Here is a 10,495-nt window from a genome sequence, read left to right on the forward strand (position 1 = left end):
TTTCCTAAAAACAAAAAGGCACCATCAGGTGGTGTGGTGGTTAAGGTGCTACATTACCACATGGCCAACCATGGCTCAAGTCCTAGACCTGGTGGCTTGAAAATCATGCCAGCAACATGTGCATGCATGTCCAAATCCCAGGAGGAAAATGGAGAAGGATTGCAGTGTGGCCATGATTTCTCACTTCCTTCTCACTCTCTCCCTCCAACTAAAAAAAAAAAAAAGAAGAAGAAGAAGAATCCTGATTGTTGATTTTGTCCAAAACATTTTTTAAAAAGGCAGTGGAGAAGGCCCTAACCTTGAAAACAAACAGATCTAATAAGAAACCCTGTCTCTTCCACTCACTACTTGCAGGCCCAAGTTTCCTATAAACTCCATGGCAATGGGAATCCCACTGATCATATTCGTTGTTGTATCTAAAAGGTGTAATAAGTAATAGTAATGACAGAATAGTAAACAACAGAAAAGAGTTTTGATGGCTGCCAGAGATGGCTGCCAGAACCCAGTAAATAGATAAGCACTTCCCTCCTTTTGCTATTAATCAAGTGCACTACTGTCATCCCCATTTTATGAATAGGCAAATTTAGGCTTAAAGCTCAAGTTACTTACCTAATGTCACAAAGATTGACAATGGAGCTAACCTGTGGCTTGGTGTTTAAGGCAGTTGGAGTCCACAGAGCTGATTGCAGAGTTCAAGTCCTAGACCTGACAGCTTGAAAAACACAGCAGTATATATGTCTACACCCAAAATCCCAGAAGGAGAGAGAAATTCAGGAGAAGGGGTTGCAGTTTGACCATGCACTACAGGGTGGGGAGGCTCTTCCTCTCTGCCTCTTTCTCTCACAAGCTCATGCACCCTCTGAAAAATTAAAAAAAAAAAAGAAAGTGAAGCCAGCAGGTAGGATGGAGGTTAAAGTAGTTGGATCCCACATGGCCAGCTATGCAGTTTAAGTCCTGGACCTAGCAGCTTGAAAGTCATATCCAGTGTGTATGTGTATGCCTAAAATCCCAAAAAGAGGATGGAAGAGAAGGGACTGTGGCATGGCTATCCTCCCTGAGGGGAGTGATTTCTCACTACCCCCCTCCATCTGTTTCTGGCAAGGACATGTTCCACATAGACAAAAAAAAAAAAAAAAAAGATTGAACAAAAGATTATTTGAACTCAAGCTATCAAACTAAGTTGATCTTAAAAAATGTAACATTTGAGGAACCAGCAGTTAGCATAATGGCTATGTTGCTGGACTTCCATGTAGTCGACCATGGTTTGAGTTCTGGACCCGGTGGCTTAAACTCATGCCAGGCACATGTGCATGCGTGCCCAAGATCCCAAGGAGAGAAAGGAGGAAAAGGGATTGAGGCACAGCCATCCCTCCTGGGGGCGGGGGGATCTCTCGCTTTCTGTCTCTCTGTCTTTCTTTGTCTTTCTGGCGAGCGTATGCACACTATAGCAAAAACCTCTCAAAAAAAAAAAAAAGTTACATTTGAGAACTCTAGTAAAGGAAGGAGAGAAGGAATAAGAAATGTTTGAATGGAAGGAAAGAAAAAGGGAGAGAAAGGTAAAAGACAACAAGGAAGGATATCGGGACCAGCAGGTGGCATAAGGGTTCTGGACTCCCACATGGCCAACCGTGGTTCGAGTCCTGGATCTGGTGGCTTGCTTTCTCACTTTCCTCGCTCTGTCCCTCTCTGGTCAAATTAAAATAAATGAATAAATAAATAAATAAATAAAATTCTTAAGAAAAGAAAAAGAAGGATGGGAAGGAGAGAAGAATGAAGAAAGAAAAGGAGAAGACATAGAAGGAAAGGAAGAAAGAAGACATCACAGTTGCTGTGAAGATGATGAAAGCACTTTGTGATAATATGAAGCAAGTTAACCGTGCAAGGTAATACCATGCGATAGTAATGGTCCATATCAGTAAGCCTTGGGAATTAAGTGTCAGTATCAGTGGGGAAACTGCTGTATACAGGGCATTACAAAGCAAAACAAATTAAAAAGAATGACTTGACTGGTTATTTACTGCAATTATGGGCAAGAAGCATTCTCCTAATCCAGTGAGTGGCACGGCTTCTTTGTCTGTTGACCGTGGAGGATGAGTGTGCTCTAGCAGGGGAAATGTGTCTTCCGACAGCTTCACTCACAGAATGACAGCACAGAAGATCTGGCTTGAATCGGTTGGCATCCAGTAGATCTAAGCATTCCGATGTCACAAATAGCCAAAGAAAGTAGTTTATTCAGTCAAGTTTACCAGGCAGTTCATTTCAAGTTTGGACTACCCTAAAATAGCCCTCCTATTTTCTCTCCACTATTCACCGCAAAGAAAAGAAACTGTCAGTTTTGAAAAGTCCCTTGGAGATATAGTAAATGTCTACAGGTAAATGCTTGTATTACACACAAAATGATTTACCACCCAGAGCAGAGATTCTACACAGGGGAAATGAGCCATTTCGAAGCAGGCAGTGCTCAAAAGAGAGGCAGCTCTTGCCAAAGATGAATGGCAGCCTTAGAATCCAGTGTTCTAAGCAAGGATTCAGAAGTGATCCTGGAAGTGTGGGATACTCCAGGTATCCTAAGTGCCTTAGGAGACAGAATCTGAAAAATCCAGTTTTATCCTTCAGGTCACAGGTTACACACCATTTTAGTCTTTTTAAATCAGTTTTTGTTGTTGTTTTTAAGAATTATTTATCTATTGGGGCTGGAGGTGGCATAGTGGTTAGGGTGCTGGACTCACACATGGCCAGCTGTGGTTCAGGTTCCAAACCTAGCAACTTTCTTTCTTTCTTTCCTTTTCTCTGTCTCTGGTCAAATTAAAAATAAATAATGATGACAAATAAAAGTAAATAAATAAACAATTACTTTTTAAAGGAGCATTAGTTATTATTTGTTTATTATTATTGCTATGATTATTTAGTTTGTTATACGGCATTTGCACTCACCAGAGAGAGGGGAAATGTCAGGAAGCAAGCTTCCAGGTTTGGAACTCAAACCATAGTTTGCCATGTGAAATTCCAGTGCCTCAACCGCCAAACCACCTGCTGGCTCCTTAAAGTCTTTTTTAATCTCCGTTCGAGACTAGGTTCTCATGCACACACTCTGTTGCTCTGCTTTGTAGACTACAATAATTTCAAACTTCTAAACTTTTTATTATAATAAACTTAAAAATATTCTCCTATATACTCAATACTCTGAGTCAACAATCATCATGTTTTCCACATATACTTCATCTTTCCATCTCTTTTTTCTTTTATGTTGGTAAGAAACTTAAAGCCCAGGAATCCTGTCATTTCATGTCTACATACTTTAATATGCATGTCTTTAAAAAGGTCAGTTTCTTTCATGACCTTGTCTCAGTCTGAGTTCCTCCAAAAAGGAGAGCCTGAAACAGGTTTGCACACAAGTCGTTACTTTGTGAAATGATTCCAGGGAATGTGGGAACAGCAAGGAGGAAAGCCAGCCCAGGATGCATTATCAGACCATCAGCCCTATGGGCACAGAGAACTGTATTCTGTGAAGGTCCCTCTGAGGATCTGCAGAATGCATGCATCTTGTTCACAATGAGAAGCATTTACCCACTGGTTCCCAATACCCAGTGTCAGGGATGACCCTATAGGGCATGAACGCTTAAATTCCAATTTGCAATGGGGTGTTTCAGAATGAGACAGAATGGCTGAAAGGTCCCTACATGCAACTCACAGTGAGAAATAGACACCCAGACCAGAAAGAGAGGTCAATATGCAGTGGAGGGGACATATTCTTCGGTTTTACCTTTTCAACCCTAGGTACACCAGCAACAGCCGAGAGAACGTGATACAGGACGAAAGAGATACCAGACACAACCACAATACCTTAGTTACCACTAGCCAAATTCATTCCTGTTCCATCTCATACTCAGTTTAATACCAAATTCCCCCATGGCCTCAAAAGTTTTCTGGAGCTGGTTTTGTCTAATCAGTATCCAAAAGTTCATAAGTTACACTTGATTGTCATGTCTTTAAGTCTGAAATAGTCCTGTCTCACTTATCTTCATACCATTGATGCATTGTTGTTTTAAAGAATTATTTTTATTATTATTATTAATTTGACCATAGAGAGACACAGAAAGAGGGAGGGAAAGCATGAAAGCAAGGTATAAGACTTGAACCACAGTCAGCCATGGGGGAGTCCAGTACTCTAACTACCATGCTAATTGCTGCCCCCTCCTCCATTTTTTTAATTGAGAGAGAGATTTTTGCTCTGGCAATGTGTACTCACTGGAGAAACAGAGACAGAATGTGAGGTCACCCCCAGGGAGCTGGTCACGCCACCATCCCTTCTTCTCCGTTCTTCTCTCAGTATTTTGGGCACACATGCACACGTGCTCAGCATAAGTTTCAAATCACCAGGTCTAGGACTAGAACTGCGGTCAACCATGTGGAAGTCCAGTACCCCAACCACCACACCATCATACTTGTACAAAAAACAAAGGTTGTACAACAAACATAAAGGTTGCTCTGTAGAAAGTTCCACATTTTGGCCTTGCCTGGTTAGAAAGTCATTTCACTGACCTCTCTATCCCCAATATTTCCCATAAAGGCTTAATGAAACTCAGGTAAATTTCAATGGCAAAAAAAACACTGAGGACCAGCCTCTGTGGCACAGTAGGTAATAGAGACTGCAGAGTTGAGAAGAGTTAAGAAGCTGCATTCAACCACAGTTTGAGTCCTTGGTCCAGTCAGCCTGAAACATGCCACACATGTGTTTGTGTGTACCCAGGATCCTAGAAGGCTAGAGGACTGGACATAGGGGATTGCAGTGTGACTGAGTCCCATGAAAGATGCATCTCTTTCTGTCTCTCTCTCCCTCTATCTCTCTTTCTTTTCTTGTTATGCACACTCACATGTTCTATCATGAATTTTTAAAAAAGAAAACATTAAAAGTGATCCATACGCTTCATAGTGCATCCCATCAGGAGACACACATGCAGTGGGATTAATGGTGGTCCTTGAAAAGATAAGTTCAGATTTCCATCCCCAGATTTGTGAATAACAAAAGATAAAATTAATTTAACAATCTTTTTAAAAAGAATTATTTAATTTATTAATACTTTTTTAAAATTTGCCATAGTGCACATGCACTCACCAGAGAGAGACAGAGAGAGAAGTAGAGGAAAAGTGAGAAAGCAAGCCACCAGGTCCAGGACTTAAACCCTGGCTAATCATTTGGGAGTCCAGTGCCTTAACCACCATGTCACCTGCTGGCCCCAATTTAAGAATCTTCTTTTTTAAAAATTATTTAATTTTACTTACTATTATTATGACTTTTTAATTTGACCAGAGAGAGAGGGGGAGAATGAAAAGCAAGCCATCATGTCCAGGACCCAAACTGTGGTTGGCCATGTGGGAGTCCAGTCCCCTACCCGCCATGCAACCTGCCAGTCCCCCAATTTAAGAATCTTATGAAGAGGGGCCAGCAGGTGATGCAGTTATTAAGGTGTTGGGCTCCCACATGGCTGACCGCAGTTCAAGTCCCAGACCTGAAGGCTTGCTTTATCACTTTCCCTCTCTGTCTCTCTCTGGTCAAATTAAAATAATAATATTAATAAATAAAATTAAAATAATTCTTTAAAACAGAAAAGGAATCTTAAGAGAAATTTAACCTAGATTACCTTGGTGGACTCCACATGCAATCATATGCATTCTTACAGGAGGGAGGCAGAGGAAGTTTGGAACAGACGTAAAGAGGCTATGTGAACATAGAGGCAGAATTTGAAGTGATGCTACCTTTGCTAACACAGGCAGGGATGCCCAGACTCAAGGACTGGAAAGTAGGTCCATGACACTTGCTGCTCAGTTAAACCAATATCCGAGAGATGAGAGTTGGTGAACAAGAAAGGGAATTTATTGGGACCAGCAGTTAGCATAATGGCTAAGTCGCTGGGCTCCCATGTAGTCAACCGTGGTTCATGTCCCGGACCCAGTGGCTTAAAACTCATGCCAGGTGCATGTGCGTGCATGCCCGAGATCCCGAGAGGAGAATGGAGGAGAAGGAATTGCAGTGTGGCCATCCCCTGTGGGGGGGTGATTTCTCACTTTCTGTCTCTCTGTCTCTCTCCATCTGTCTGGCAAGTGCACACGTCCTATAGCAAAAACCTCTTCAAAAAAAAAGAAAGAAAGAAAGAAAGAAAGAGAAGAGAAGAGAAGAGAAGAGAAGAGAAGAGAAGAGAAAAGAAAAAGAAAAAGAAAAGGAATTTATTTAGTAAGGCCAACACCAAGGAATGTAGACCTGAGGCCAAGACCTTCTCCAAAGCACTGGGTCGAGTATGGAGCTTATGTGAGAGAAAAGGTCAGTGTATGTGTCCAGTCAAGAAGCAAAAAGGGCAAGTTAACTATTGTCTTGAGTTGAAACTATAAGGAGGTCTGGTCATTGTCTCTGGACAAAAATCACAAGGAGGTCTGCAGGACTCTGGGAGGCCATTATTGCTTGAAGGGCAGTTTCTGTTCTAAGTATAAAAAGTTTTCCTGTCCTGGCCCATTTCAGGTCTCCTGCAATGGACTCAGAAACAGTGATCAAGGAGAAAGTGAAAGGGAGTCAGTAAAGACAACTATTAGAGCCTTTATAACCATGAGAGTTACATGTGGTTTTGCAATGGTTAAACTGATCAAATCTTCTCAGCTGGTCACGCAGAAGGAGACTGGTGGTGCCTTTCCCTCCCTGTCACCATACTCGTGTGTATCTGCAAAGATTACTATTAACTTTTATTAGTTGGGCATTAGGTTAGATCTATTGTGAGAGGTGAAAGAATAGGCTCTGTAAGGTCTGTTGTGAGGGAAGTGAAAGGCATTAAAAACTGGTTTTCCTAAGGGTTAATCTGTTAAGGACTGCAAGACTAAGTACAACACAGAGTCGCTTTGGTTTTCTTATGGATCTACTACAGTCACAAGCAAGAAATATCAGGGCTGGATGAGACAAGACATTGATTTTCCTATGGAGTCCTTGGAGGGAATACAACCCTGCTGGGTTTTAGACTTCTAGTCTCCAGAACTCTGAGAAATACATTTTAGGTAATGGTAGAAATGTAACAGCCCAATTTCTATATTGCCAAAATCCCTCCCCAAACTTTCCTTTAAGTGGTTCCAATCACTGATGAGTGTGGTCTATTAATTACTTAGCTAAGAGTAATAGTGATGTGTGGGAGGGCCGGTAGGTGGCACGGTGGTTAGGACGTCTGGACTCCCACATGGCTGACTGCAGTTTAAGTCCTGGACCTGGCAACTTTCTTTTTCTCTTTATTTCTTTCTCTCTCTCTCTCAGGTCAACTTCAAAAAAATAAAATAAAATAATGGCAATGAATAAAATTAAATAAAATAATTCTTTAAAAAAATTAGTGATGTGTATGGACAAGCAAGTAGCGTGTAGTGGTTAAGGCACTGGACTCCCACATGTTCGACCATGGTTCAAGGCCCAGATCTTGTGGCTTGAAAATCATGTTATGTTTTTTTCTGTGTGCATGCCAAAAAATACCAAGAGGAGAATGAAGGAAAAGGGACTATGACATAAGTATCCCCCTAGAGGGTGCTTTCTCACCTCTCTCTCTCTTTCTCTCTCTCTCTCTCTCTCTCTATGTCCTCCTCTCTGACAAACTCACAGGCCCTATAGCAAACACCCCCCCCCAAAAAAAAATGATGTGTGGATTCTATCGGTCGTTTCCCCTTTAATTGTAACAATTCCTTCATAAGAAGTTCTCCTCCTGGATCCCTTGGGTTATTTTGTTATCCTAAAATACAATTTATACAAGAAATACAAAGAATACGTTTTTAATTCTCCTCTCTTAATTGTCGTATTTGCAAGTAAAGAATTGATCATAATAATACTGTCGTCAGAAAAGTCATGACAACTTTGCATAGAAAAACATAGAAAGTACTTTGTGATTTTCCTGATGATCCAATCATTTAAATCTTTATTTGTGCCATTGTTTATCTAACACCTAAAAATTTATATTATATAAGAAGATTTTAACAATAGCACAAATAAGGGTTGAAACTTACTAGACTGTAACCTCTATAGAGTGGGAAAAAAATCTATCTACCTTCTTGGCTACCTCATCCACAGTGCCTGCCACAGGGTAGGAGCACAAATATGGTATTTTAATAAACAAGGACTTCTACTATCCCTGAGAAATCCCAGAGTCCCAAGAGATACATGGAGTCTCTCTTCTGCTTGCCTTGTTCTTTGATCACAAAGCAGTGAAACTACTTCAGGGCATTTTCCCCCAGCCTAAAAGCAAGGAAGCAAAATCCTCTCAGGCAATATCAGCAACTCTTTGTGAAGAGAACCAAACTTTGAAGGGAAGGGATATCAGGGCTGCTAAAGTAGAGTCTCAGCATTATTTTACGATTTTTCTCACCATCTTCTTAGGATGTCAGAGTGAGGTGAGACTTTGGCTGTCATCTAGTCAAGTTTGTTTGATTTTGTTTGTTTGTTTGTTTTCAACTTTGTTACAGGGTAGTGCACTTGCCAGAGAAAGGAGGAAAATAAAAAAGCATTTGCTTCAAACCCAGGGAACATGGCCATTCCACAATCCTTCTCCATTCTCTTCTCAAGACTTTGGGCACATACCCACACATGTGCAGTGTGTCTTCCAAGCCAACTTGGTCTGGGACTCAAACTGTAGAGTTGGCCATGTAGGATCTAGCCACCTGAATCTCTATGCCACCGGCTGTCCCTAGTCCAATGCTTTTAAACCATGAAAATTAAAAACAGCCACCACTGCAATAATAAGTATTATTATTATTATAATTTTTGAGAGAAATTTTTGCTATAGGGTACATGCACAAGACAGAGACTGACAGAGAGAAATCGCCCAACAGGGGAGATGCCCATGCCACAATCCCTTCTCCTCCATTCTCCTTTTGGCATTTTCTTCTTTACTTTTTTTTTAGAATTATTTATTTAATTTCATGTATTATTATATTTTAATTTGCTATTAATTATATGAGCTCATCAGTGAGAGAGAGAAAAAGAAAGAGAGAAAGCAAGCTAACAGGTCCAGGACTCCAACCACAGTCAGCCGTGTAGGAATCGAGAGCTTCAACTACCAAGCCACCTGCTGGCCCTACCTCTTGGGATTTGGAGCATGCATACACACACACCCAAATGCAGTCAACTGCACGAGAGTCCAGTGACACAACCATTACACTATCTGCTGGTCCCTTGGGACTGTTTTTCTTTTTTAATGTTTAGCTTTATATTTCACTCCCAATCTACTGCACAAGATCCTCTAGTGGAAACAGCCTGGGAATCTGCATTCAGGATTTTTCCAAATGACTCTAATGAAGGATAATGTCTGAAAACTGGTGCTTTAGCATTCTCCAAATCCAGTACAAGCCCTCATCCATGTCATACTCCATTGGATGTTTAAAGACAGCTCTTCTGTCCCCTTCCTCTTATTAACCTGTGGTGTTTCTTCGTTTTAGATTAAACAGCTATCCAGTTGGTCAGCTTGTTTTCTCTAAATGCATCTCCATTCTTTCTCTTTCCTCTTAAAGCGATCTTAGCTAGAGAGCAAGCCTCTACCCAAGAGTTCTCTAAAACCCTGCAGACCTTTTTGAAAGTTAGTTACACATACAAAATTCTGCTCTTTTTCCCTTTGCACAGTCCCTTGAGAGGAAGTTCAAAGACTGTAATGTTGTCTTATTCTTCAGGCCTATGATCTCTGAGTAGAAAATACACTCAAGCTGAGCGTTTCTGTCCTGTGTGTTTTTGCTCTGTTAGAGACCAGACAGAACATCTGTATATGAACCTCCAACAAACAATCATATAAAAAACGATGTGTGATGAGAAGTCAAAGGGCACAAAAGAGCTTGTCAAGTGAAAGAAAATAATGTAAAAGGCCTATTGTCAGAGTGTGTGTTAGGCAAGAGATAAGTAGCAATAGAAAGAATGTTTTTTGCTAGAGCTCTACATAACATACAGCCTGCACTTGAACCTGAGTGGGCTGGGTTTTGTTTCACTAAACTGAAAGGGAAAATGGTGCTTTAATGATAGCATGTTCACTGAAAGATGATCTATTATGTAGATGATCCATATTAGCTAACTGATTATGTTACTGTGTCTTCATTTATTATTATTAATTTGTTGTAGGGCATGTGTACTCATCAGAGAGAGACAGAGAGAGGGAAAGTGAGAAAGCACCCACAGGAGGGATGGCCATGGTACAGTTCCTTCTCTATTCTTTCGGGATTTGGAGCATGCACACCCATGTGCCAGCCATGTTTTCCAAGCCACCAGATTCAGGACTTGAACCATACAGTCAGTCATGTGGAATTTATTCACTTTAACCACATGCCACCCGCTGACCCATATTATTTTTTAAAATTTTTTGAGAGGTTTTTTATTTTATTTTATTTTTTATTTTTGCTATAGGGTGCGTGCGCTTGCCAGAAAGACAGAGAGAGACAGAGAAACAGAAAACGAGAAATCACCCCCCCGGGGGGGGGATGGCCACACCGCAATCCCTTC

The 10,495-nt window shown here is 41.0% G+C and overlaps 1 long non-coding RNA gene across 1 annotated transcript in view; it reads left to right on the plus strand.

Moving 5' to 3' along the window:
• The window catches only part of LOC114010009 (uncharacterized), a 20,459-nt gene that overhangs the window by 3,195 nt on the left and 6,769 nt on the right, over positions 1–10,495 (plus strand). The gene's annotated exons all lie outside the window — the stretch shown is intronic.

Source organism: Tupaia chinensis, unplaced genomic scaffold, assembly GCF_000334495.1.
Source record: "Tupaia chinensis unplaced genomic scaffold, TupChi_1.0 Scaffold000682_1, whole genome shotgun sequence".
Lineage (NCBI taxonomy): Eukaryota > Metazoa > Chordata > Mammalia > Scandentia > Tupaiidae > Tupaia > Tupaia belangeri.